Consider the following 11,309-nt stretch of genomic DNA (forward strand, 5'->3'; position numbering starts at 1 on the left):
TGATCTTGCTCCAAGGTCCTTTCAAAATGCTCAGCTACAGTCAGGAGTTCAGTCAGGCCTACAGCTTCCCAGCCTATTTTCTGCCCTTTAATCAGTCCACTAATCTCAGAAGATAATCCATTTACAAAGAGGGCAGTTAAAGTAGGCTGAGTGGCCTTTTTATTGCTTGCAACCCCAAATGCTGTAAAAAGAGAGCCTACAAACTGGCTCTAAAGTCTTCCACAGATTCACCCCTCTTTTGTTTGTATGCGTGAATAATAGGCCAATCATTATTAGGCCAATTAATAATAGACCAAGTGTGAGCAGGGAAGATTTTAGGAATAGCTTATAAAAGGTTACTTGTTATTCTGCAAGCCTTTTTAGGTTGAGGATCTTGAATATCATCCTAGGGATTATGTCATTTTGCTTCCCGCGTCCATTCTGGGGCTTCCCCCAGTCCTACCAACATGTGTACAAGCGGATAAAGATCTAGCAGTTTGGGGACATAGGCCGTGACAGTGACTCTAAATTCTTCCAAAAAATGTTGGGGGTTCCTCCCTAGGTTTAGAGAATTCTTTGACTATAGCTCTCAGTTCAGTCTTTGACCTAGGGGTAAAGGACACCTGAGGGGGCTCACCTGCAACCTCAGCTAGTTTGACTTTAAATGGCAATTGTTAAATATTCTCTTGGGAATAGAAAAGTATTTCAGACAGAAAATGAGTAAAACAAGAGTACTCAGGTGAAAAAGGAAAGGGGGGGACAGTAGGAGTTCAATCTGCAGTCACATCCGTCCTATGGTCTTTTGTTTCAGGTACCTTTTGTCTCTTCAATATTTCATTAGCTTTTTGTTCTAAGTCTCTAAACGAAGCTATGTTGGAATCTTGAAACCTTCTTTAAACTTTTACATACCAACTAAAGCAGGCATCTCATTCTCCCTGTCCAATTTGGGAACCCTTGCTCTCCAGTGTTTTCCTCAAATGAACAATCTTGTCTAACTGGAACATTCCCCACAATGACCATTGTAATTCTAGCTCAATATTAGTATAATTTTGCCATCTTTCTAAATATCTACAGCCTCCAGGACCATAGTTCTCAAATATAAAATAAGCAGGTGTGCCAGAAGCTGGCATTCTCAACTCTTTGGTGATAAAGGATCTCATTTCCTTAGCTAGCCTTTGTCAACCCAAAAGAACACACAAAAGAACTGCGCCTTAATATATCAGCAGTAACAAAGAGATGTCACTATGTCCTGGCCAAAAGAAGGCCTGGTATGCACCACCACCAATTCCCAGGGATCCCTGGACTGAGGAAAAAGATCCAACCAGCAAATCCCAAGGAATGGGGACTGCAAACTGATGCCAAACAAACTGGAGAACTATAGCTGCCACCAACAGTTCCAAGCATGGAAACTGAGGGCTGATTCCAAACAGATGGGCAAGGGCAGACTACACTGCCAGCCGTGCGCAATGTGGAATCCAGGGAACAAAATTAGGGGCTAAGGTTTCCCACTCAAAAATATACTGGCAATAACCAAGAGATGTTACTGTGTCCTGGGAATTTCCATTTGAAAGGCTAGGGGTTTGGCCTCAGGGAGAATCCTCTACCAGCCAAACTGATCTGCCCTGTAAAGGAAAGCCAATTAGATTGCGAGCACAAACTCAATCAAAGAGAATGGAGCTCAAACCAAGAGGAGCTTACCAACAACCTTCAGGAATGGCAAGAAAGACAGTGAACTCAAAGGAGTTGTGGGCACTACACCTGTTTCTCCTTGTCCCAAACGTTATCAGAAATTTGCTTCAGATCCCATCACTGCCACCAATATATTTATCTTTTTCTTTTTAAAAAGATAAGCATTTAATCATAAAATCATCCTGTTAGCAGGAGGAATCATAAGAGTGGATTTTAGAAAAGTGCACATACATATTTTGATACAGAACATTTCTGGAGGGGTACATATGAAACTGTTAGCAGCCACCTCTGAATGCCACCAATGTATTAAAAAACAAAATTTAACTGAGTAAATGTGATGATTTACTTTGAATTTTGAATAAATTGGCTTTATTAAACGATTCATGAATTAGGCAGCATCTCATCTGACAGAAAGGGAGATACTCCAACGGGTTACACAACATGGAAGGCTTTTTGTTTTTTGGCCACGCCACATGGCATGTGGAAATCTTAGTTCCCCGACCAGGGATCGAACCCATGCCCCGTGCATTGGAAGAGCAGAGTCTTAGCCCCTGGACCACCAGGGAAGTCCCAGAAGGCTTTCAAAGTAAAGAGGGTGGGACAAGGAAAGAAAGTCATCATCAAGGGAAAAAATGAAAGTTCACTGGAGGAAAGTGAAACTTGAGGTGACAATGGCTTCTCATTGGCTAAACTGCGGAATTCTCTATTAGCTATTTCTATTTTCTATTTCTTGTTGCTGGCCAGGAAGGAAGTCTTCCCTCCTCCAGCTGGGGTAGTAAAGTGGTTGCACTTCCTGTTTGGGGTCAGTGAATGACCTCTTCCTCTTGGGGTCATGGATGATGAGTGACACGGCATGAGAGCTCCCTCTACGGGCCTTCCAGACTCCAATTCTAGTTGAGGTTTCCTTTTGTTAACATTCACAGCATGTTTTATTGGCAGGAGGATTCCCAATGAGGGAGAAAAGGCCACAAGACTCACCATAAAGAAGGCTCAGAAATTCCTGGGTGGGTCCAAGGAAGGCACAAGGTGGCTGTGGGGTCAGCTGGTGGCCACAATGATCACATGGTTCCATCTGATGGGTCTGCAGCTCGATGTGGAATAGTGAATAAAAGGGTCAGTTCATCCTATCAGAGAAACATGAAACTGAGATAAGCTTCCCACTGCTAGAAGCATCATGAGCCTTCAGAAAAGAACAGAGAACATGGCTAAAGGGTTTGGGAACATCAGAGCCATATCAGCCATATCTCCTCAGAGTGGGACTCCCCAGGCTCTCCAGGTCTCAGTTCCCAACTCTCCCTCAGGGACAAAGCCTCCCCACCCCTGTCCTAGTCAGCTCACTGATCCCTAGAGGTCCTGCCTACCCCTGAGGACTTAGATTTCCATGGAGACAGGTTGGTTGAGACCTAGTGATACAGTTGACCAGCCTGATATGCAACAGTTCCCACCACCCTGGGGCAGTTGGGCTCAGGGACACGTGGCTCTGGACCCCATGTGGAGGGTGTCCTTGCACGTCAGCTGTGCCCCAGAAGAGCCAGTAACGCCTGTGGCTGTCCAACTGATTCTCAGGGTATTTTCCTGGGAGAGCCCTTGGTCATCTGACCTCCTATCCAGGAAGCCCCGTGACTTTCTGACTGCTGCCTGTCACGCCAACAACACACCTGTGAAGGTTCTGCTCTGCATGGCCATCTGTCCACCAGGCCCCCCCTTCTAGGGACACAGATGCTAGGACCACCCAAATGCTGAAGGAGTGTCCACCTGCCTAAGGTACAGACACCCCTGTATCCATCTGCATGATTTCTACTGGGAATCTACAACATTTATGGGGATTCTTTGGCCCTAAAGAACAGACCAACCTGATAGGAGCAATGCAATGATTCACAATTACCAGGGTCAATGCACATATACAGGGGCCCATAGCCCCAGGTGCCCCACTCACAATTCACATGGGTGTCCCATACGTATCCACCGATGCCCAAATATTCTTGCTTCATACATACATACATCCAAACACGCACATCAGTGGTCTGCTGGTAAGCGCTAAAAAACTCTCTGAGAAAGGTGGGAAAGACTTCACTTATGCTATCTACATGGTATAAATATTCCCAGCATGACCAATTTCAAGCTACCCACCTGACATCACTGAACACAGAGCTGGGAAGAGATATGCACCATTGACTATCCCAAGATAGTATGAACCAGTTCCAGCACATCCCATACCTTTTCCTATGAATTTGTGCACACAATCCACTTACACCCCAAGTAGACCCCTCAACTCCCACCACAGATATAGAACCAAAAGGATACCACATATACATATGTGTTTGTACATATACATACATATATATATATCCTGAACACACACATACATTTCTACCCTCACCCTGAATAAATACACAAACAGACCACCTCTTACTATCTAAATTTTTACAGACGAAACCTTGCTCACCCTGAATATTCACATTCCACTCTCACAACTATATATACACGCACAACATGGGCCTGAAAACAAACACGTGCAACCAATATGCCATCCAGATGTACACACTGAGTACCTAAACACACAGGCTCACCAAGTACACAACTGTCTCACGTGCAACCCAAAAAAGACCCATATGCAGTCCCACAGCCCTAAAATACATATACTCCAGGATTCCTGCACACACACATAACCTACACCGTCTACTGGTTTCCAAACACACAAACTAAACTCTCACATCCCCCAGAATACATACCCCAGAAGCCCCAGGAACTCAAAAACACACACAGCCACAAATAACCTATACTTACCAAATACAGCTGACCCTTGAACAACTTGGGGGTTAGGGCGCCAACCCTCCATGCAGTGGTTCTGCATCCATGGATCGTGTAGTAGTCCTGTAGTATTTACTGGAAAAAAAATCCACTATAAGTGGACCCGTGTGGTTCAAACGTGTGTAGTTCAAGGGTCAACGGTACATATAAGTCCACCTCACTAATACTGAGAACACATACAAGCAACACCACTCAATTCTTCAGGCATTACATTTTGAAATAGACACATAGAGGACTCTAAGCCTCCTGCTATACTCACAAATCACAAATACACACACCCACAAACTACTCATGAGTGTACACCCCAAATGCTCAGACACACTCAAAACCTCTGCAGTCTTACTATTATACATACACAATTCTCACACACCTATGGACACACACATGCAAATATTCCCAAGCCCTGAACATACAGATCCCCTCCCAAACACTATACATTATGCTACCTCTCCAGAACACAAGCTCCCCGCCACTACCCCAACATATAAACTGTATATGTGTGGGGGTGTTTATATATATATATATTTCTACCCTCACCCCGAATATATAGACAGACCACCTCTTACTCCTACCAAACACATGTATAAACACCCTAGCATTCTCCAAAGAAATACACTTTGAATACTCCTAACAATTCCATACCTTATGAACAAACTTTGATAATGCATGAACCTGATGATGGACACACACACAGATTAGAATACACAAGTAAGATACATGGAAGTGTCTCCAGCAAACCATTTATGAAACAACTTCCATATATCAAATTATCCCTAGCTATTAGGAGCCAGCTCACACATATGCAAGTACTCACAAATACCCGTATCACATATTTCTAATACATAGAAATGCAATTGTCCAACTTCCCTGTAGAAACATAGAACCCCACCTCTTTATCAGATACACATATACTCACTTCCCAAAATACATAAGCTTCAGAGGCTCCTACTGAAAATTACAAATGCACAGCCTCAGCAAATATTCCTCCAAGTGGCCATGCCCCTTGAATACACACACAAACTCATTTAACACATAACTCTCCACAAGTCCCAAATGCAACCACAATTACCCAGAACACTACAAATATGCAATAATATCATCCTATATGCCCTTTGTTCCAAATGCACATACAGTACCACACTACTGGCATATATATAACCCCACATTCCCAACCTCTTACACAGAACTAACTCTGCCATCTTGCAGAATACAGAATCATACAAACACAACATACCTACATATACAACATCCACCAGTCCCATAAAATAGCCACAGACTTGCCCTCTACACATCCAAATATACATAGACAGCTCCTGAAAATGCACACACCCAAACACCCCATAACCATACAACATGCCCTGAATACACAAATGATCATCCTACATTCCCCAAATATACAAAATAAACAGACTGGACACCCAAAGTAATATACACCACTACTTTTCCTGACATTGCCCTTATGCACATGCAGATAATCCTTCCAAATCCACCATTAGACACACATAAATCCCCAAATTCATGGGTGAAAAAAACACATGTAAACATATTCCCCAAACACCAAATTACAAACACCTATCCACCAACTCCTTGAGTATGCCTGCGTCACATCTCAACACCCTCCAAGTACAACACTCACTCTTACACGCTCTCACAAAAACACGGGCACGACCTCCCTTCAGACACAAACATCCACAGACAAAACCAACCCACACATTTGACTACATATCAGATTCCCACCAACCAATTAAATATGTACAGACCCCATCTATGCTTGCAAATCAATCATGATGTGACATCAGACTACAAATACATGTTTATTACCACATTCAGCAAAGTTGCTCCCATCACTGACAAAAGAATGCAGTTTGGACATAAGTGGTGATTGATGTTTTTATGATAAGAAGGAAGACACTAGTGAAACCATGAGTGTGTTCCTTCGCTCTTCACTCATTTGCCAATCACCTGAGCTACACCTTTGGAACCAGATGAGGGTTTTCAACTCGCAGGAACGTCCCTCTAGCTTTTGTACTCTTCAGAACGCGCAGCCTAGAACGGCACCTGTTTAATAGCTCACACACACTATTTCCCCCCCACTGTAGGCCTCGCAATCACTGAACACTTCATGCAGCCGGCTCTCTAGTGGGGCCAATAACCCTGGGGTAAACCCCTCAAGGGAATCGAGCTCTATGGGGGCGTGAATCCACATTGTGGGGAGTCTCCTTACACGGACAAGGGCAAAAATAACCCACAGGGTGAACAACAGCGCAGAGCGGTGACACCTGAGGGGTCAAAAGTCCCCGTACCCCTTACCTCAGGGTTCCTGGAATTGACTCTCGAGGCCGCCATGACAGGCCCCTCCCCCGCCGGACGGCCCTTGGGGCCCCACCCTCCACGCTTGCGCATGCGCTCCTGTCTTCCGGAGCCGACTGCCCCAACTGACGCCAGGAGCAGTTGGAGGACGGCGGTCCGCGTGCCCGAGAGCCCCGCCCTAGTGAGCGTGCGCAGGCGTGCAGGCGCGGGGCACGCGGGCATCTGGTCCTGCAGCTCTCTGCCAGAGAGGAGCGAGGTGGAGTGTCGGGCACGCTGCGGAGCGTCTCTGGCGACGCTCCTCGCCGGGAACTTTCGTGATGGTCTCTTCTTAAAACCAGCTCTTGTGAGATGTGCACTCGTGAGTTTTCTATTGCACACGTGAAACCCATGCACTTAGCTACAAAGAGTTCTGGAGAGCTCTGCTCTAAGCACAGTAGCCTCCAATTGAGGCAAGTGCTTTCATGCCCTTTGGACTGCAGTTCCTTGGTTCTTGTTTCAAGAACCTTGTTTCAAGGTTGGCTTGTTTCAAGCCTTTCAAAAAACAGTAGGTCCTTTTTCCTAGCAAGCCTGAAGTTTCCGTTAAACAATTCTAGCAAAGAATTCAGACCTGGGAAACACTCTTAAGATACTGTCTCCTGACTCCGTTCCTAGAGTTTTTCCAAACGCATTTACTCTACTAGAATATTTTTTCTCAGTGTATTTAATACATGGAGGTTTTTCAATAAATGTTGATTCACAGGTGTTTCCTTTGTACGGTTTTTTTTTTTTTTTTAATAACTTTGAGAGAGAGTGGACAATCTGGGCCAATTTCAACACAGCAGGTAGTATGGGAACAATTTTACTTTCCCTCCCTCCTTTTTTGTAATATCTTGCAGACTTTCAGTTGGCATTAAAAACAACAACAACAACAAAAATAGTAGCGGGATCAACTTACTGCCCTAACTTTGTAGTACTTCCCAAAGAAACTTCAATCATCAGATCCTCTTTCTGGTCAATTGCAAGATTAGAGCATTTCTCACTCAACAGGATGCCTCTGAAGACCCCTCACGTCTAACAGCACTAAGCGCCTCCAAGTGCACAGACTTGAAAACTCCACCAGACACAAACATGGTATCTCTTCATTTCTTTAATGTTTCGTGATTGAGTGGAAGATGAACTGTCTTCTGAGGCTTGTGATGCATGTCTAGAGTTGTTTTTTCTCAGTAGTCAATGCCTGCCGGCAGCCTCTGTGCAGGAATAGTCAGAGATCATGATCCAAAGGACTTTTAGATACTCCCTTCTGTGACTGCTCTTCCCAAATTACATTTGGGCTAATTGGATGATCTCTGTCTCTGGGGTGTGGGATTTTGAAGTATTACAAAAGTGATTGCAGAATTGGGACTGGCTAATTTTTGCACAGTGCAATTTTTGTATCAGTGGCCTTGAGAAGAGTCCTTCAAATCCTGTATCAGAATTATGAGTGAGATTCTTGTAAATAATTGGTTGAATGACTGAACAAAGGGAGGAAGCAACAAGGAAGCCTGCCTTTCTCGAGTGCCTGGGTACAATATTTTGCCTCACCATCCCTCTAGTATGAAGTTATTGGGTGAAAATCATATGCGTTTTCCTTCATTGTAAAAGCTCCAGTACTGAGCGATATTCCCAAACTGTTTATTTTTTTCAGCCCCCGACAGGAGTTTCTTTAGATATAAAGTTCACCATGATGTTGCTTGAAATATTCTCACCTTATCTTCTCATCTTCTTCGGAGTCAGTTTTTCCTGACAAGGGGCAAGGAACTTCTTAAGCACCAACAGGAGTCTTTTTCACACTGTGGAACAGTCCTTCTAAACCTCTGTTTCCTTCCCCAACACCCCACAATCAGTTGGAGTTCTACTGCAGCTACAGCAGTGAGAGAATCTCGTCTCCTAAGTGATTGGTTGCCATCCTCTGAGGTTTTCAGCCTTCATCTCCCTTGACAAGTTTCCTAACAGTCCTCTCTTCTCACGACACAAAACACGAATACTCTTTCATATCATTTTGATAGTGGTAAACTGACTGACATGGATTCTCAATATGAAAATCATAATCAAACAAGTTTTGTAAAAGGAATGCTACCATGATTCCCATGCAGATGGGGCCATATGCAATGATGAGCCTAGATTGTAAAGAGCAAGTGTATGTAATGCAGACAGGAAATGAACAAACTTGTAAGCAGGGCTTGCAGGCTAGGATTTCGATGGAAGTGGGCTTGTCTGGGGATTGGACACTGGTGGATAAACTCTTGGCACTGTGTCAAGGTGCACATTCATCTCATGGGTAGTGGACTTTTAACACCTAGAAAAACCAGGGCTCTAGGATGTTTAGTCCCTTTAACATAAGGAAAGAGAAGAAGATTTTCTGCCTTCTTGTTCCTTACTTCTGTCCTTACCGCTACTAAGCCAAGATGTTCAGTGCTATATGATGACTCTTCCAAATCCATTTCATCCAAAGAGCCTGTAGATTTTGTGGATGTTTACAGTTGTGTTTTCTGTTGGAGCCAAGGTGCACACTTGAGTCTCGTCACTCCAAGTTCTCTTTGTCATAAGGATGAGTAACTGAGAATAGCTTAGTATGTTCTGAATTTTTGGTAGTGTTGCCAGATAAAATACAGATTTCGAGTTAAATGTAAATTTCAGATAAACAGGGAAAGAATTTGCAGTAAAACTATGTCCAAAATGTTGCATGGGACAAAGTTGTACTAAAAATGAATTCATTGTTTATGTGAAATTCAAAAGTCAAATTCAGTTAGGCATTTGTTACTTTTCTTTACTAGATCGAGCCACCCTATTCTTTCAGGTGCTTTGAATTTTAAGAGACTAGAAATTCTTGTTCTAGGAATCTAGTGCAGAAACAGAGGAGCCACGATACCCGTACAAAGACAATCATTGGAAATATCCTCAGATATATTGGAACATACATGAATTTTCAACTAGAAAAAAAATGAAGGCATTTTAAAAACTGAAAACAGATTGCCTTCGCTTTTAGTTGCATGACGTATCTCTGGGAAGATTTTAGTGAAAGAGATAACACTGGTTTCCTCCGGGAAAGAGGATTGGGTTGACAGGGGAAAGAGGTGGGAGGAGGACTCGCCACTGCATATTCCATTTTGCACAATTTAATTTTGAACCATGAGAAGGTGTGGCTCGCTTAAAATATTATACTAAAATCATTTAAAAGGTACAAAACTAAATCTTTTACAACCATGGAATACTATGAGAAAGACATTTAGTGAATTCTGGTCTTGGACATGGGGGCTGCATGATGGTTTTTTCATGGACGGGGGCTTTCCAGCACAAAGGAACATTAGTAAGGCTGGTCCTGCTGGATGTTGGTTGGAGCACAAGGACCACTCCCTTAGGAGTGATGTACATACAGCAGTCAAAGACACTGGATCTGCTGAGACAATCCTAATTGCAAATACTCAGTTCCATGTGGCCATAAATACCCAAGTGTTTATCAGACTAACAGTTCTGAATTTTGTTCAGGAAGTCTAGTCTCTGTTGAAGTAAGTCAAGAGCCAGGTAGGAAGCAGAGTGTGTTGAGGGACACAAAACTAGGTTGATGGAAAAAGAAGTGAAAGGAAGGGACCGTCAAGTCCAACCTCGGTGCCGTGGATCAAGAAAACAGTCTATAAACTGCGTAAAGAGGCCCACGCCAATTGTGTTGCCACTGTGTGAGGTGGAAGGAACTTCCGGTTCTTGCCTACCTGCCAGAGCCCTCGTGGAATGTCTCCCCACCCCCACCCTACCCAGACCCACGTGCCCTCTGCCCCTCCCCCACTGCAGAACGTTTCAGCCACATTCTACTTTTATGATTCAAACCTGGCCCTCCTTCACTTGGATCCTGAGCGTCTGCTGAAGCAGGTCACTCTCTGGGTCCTGGTCTTGACTTTTCTCATGGAGGCTACCAGGCAGCAGTAGTCCGTGCCCAAGCCTGCAGGATGGCTTCAGAAGGAGGTAAGCCTATAGGCTGGGGGTGTGTTCTCAGAGACCCTGCCATCCCTCCCATCCTTCGGGTTCACACGTGACACTTCACGGTGGGCACACAGTTGGACTGAAGTAGAGGGAGAAGAGAGCCCTGGACACACAAGGACATTTCACCTGGGAGACTGGGGAGCCTGAAGAAACCTGAGACTGCACTGGGGAGGAGGGGTCATTGGAGGTGGATCAAGAGGAATCGCCCTGGCTATGGAGAAAGGATGGCAGCAGGCAGGTTGATTCTTTCTAGAAGGGAGACCAGCCACTTTGAAACGTGTGTGTAAGGATGTGTGTGATGTCCTGGTGGTGACACAGGGAGGGTCATGAGGAAAGCCTAGACCTGTCTTGTGTTCCTGAGGCGCCTGAAGCTTGCCTCACCGTATCTTTCTACGGGATTTGAACAGGAGCATACTGTGTCTCAGGGGGCCGTGGGGAGAGATGGTCTTGGTGAGAAAACTATTCAGTGGGGCTGTGTGTGGCCACGCCTGCAGTGAAGTGTCCTCTCCGAGAGCTAGGCCGGAGGT

The 11,309-nt window shown here is 44.5% G+C and overlaps 1 long non-coding RNA gene across 6 annotated transcripts in view; it reads right to left on the bottom strand.

Moving 5' to 3' along the window:
- Positions 1-6,861, bottom strand: part of LOC309661883 — a 142,296-nt gene extending 135,435 nt beyond the window's left edge. For all 6 annotated transcript variants that reach the window (XR_014264327.1, XR_014264328.1, XR_014264329.1 and 3 more), the window contains exons 1-2: positions 6,790-6,861; positions 2,647-2,792 (exon numbers count right to left, since the gene is read on the bottom strand). This is a non-coding gene — a long non-coding RNA (uncharacterized lncRNA). The remainder of the gene's footprint in view (positions 1-2,646; positions 2,793-6,789) is intronic.
- Positions 6,862-11,309: the final 4,448 nt, after the last annotated feature.

This window comes from Balaenoptera physalus, assembly GCF_965194825.1.
Source record: "Balaenoptera physalus genome assembly, chromosome: 5".
NCBI classification, from domain to species: Eukaryota; Metazoa; Chordata; class Mammalia; order Artiodactyla; family Balaenopteridae; genus Balaenoptera; species Balaenoptera physalus.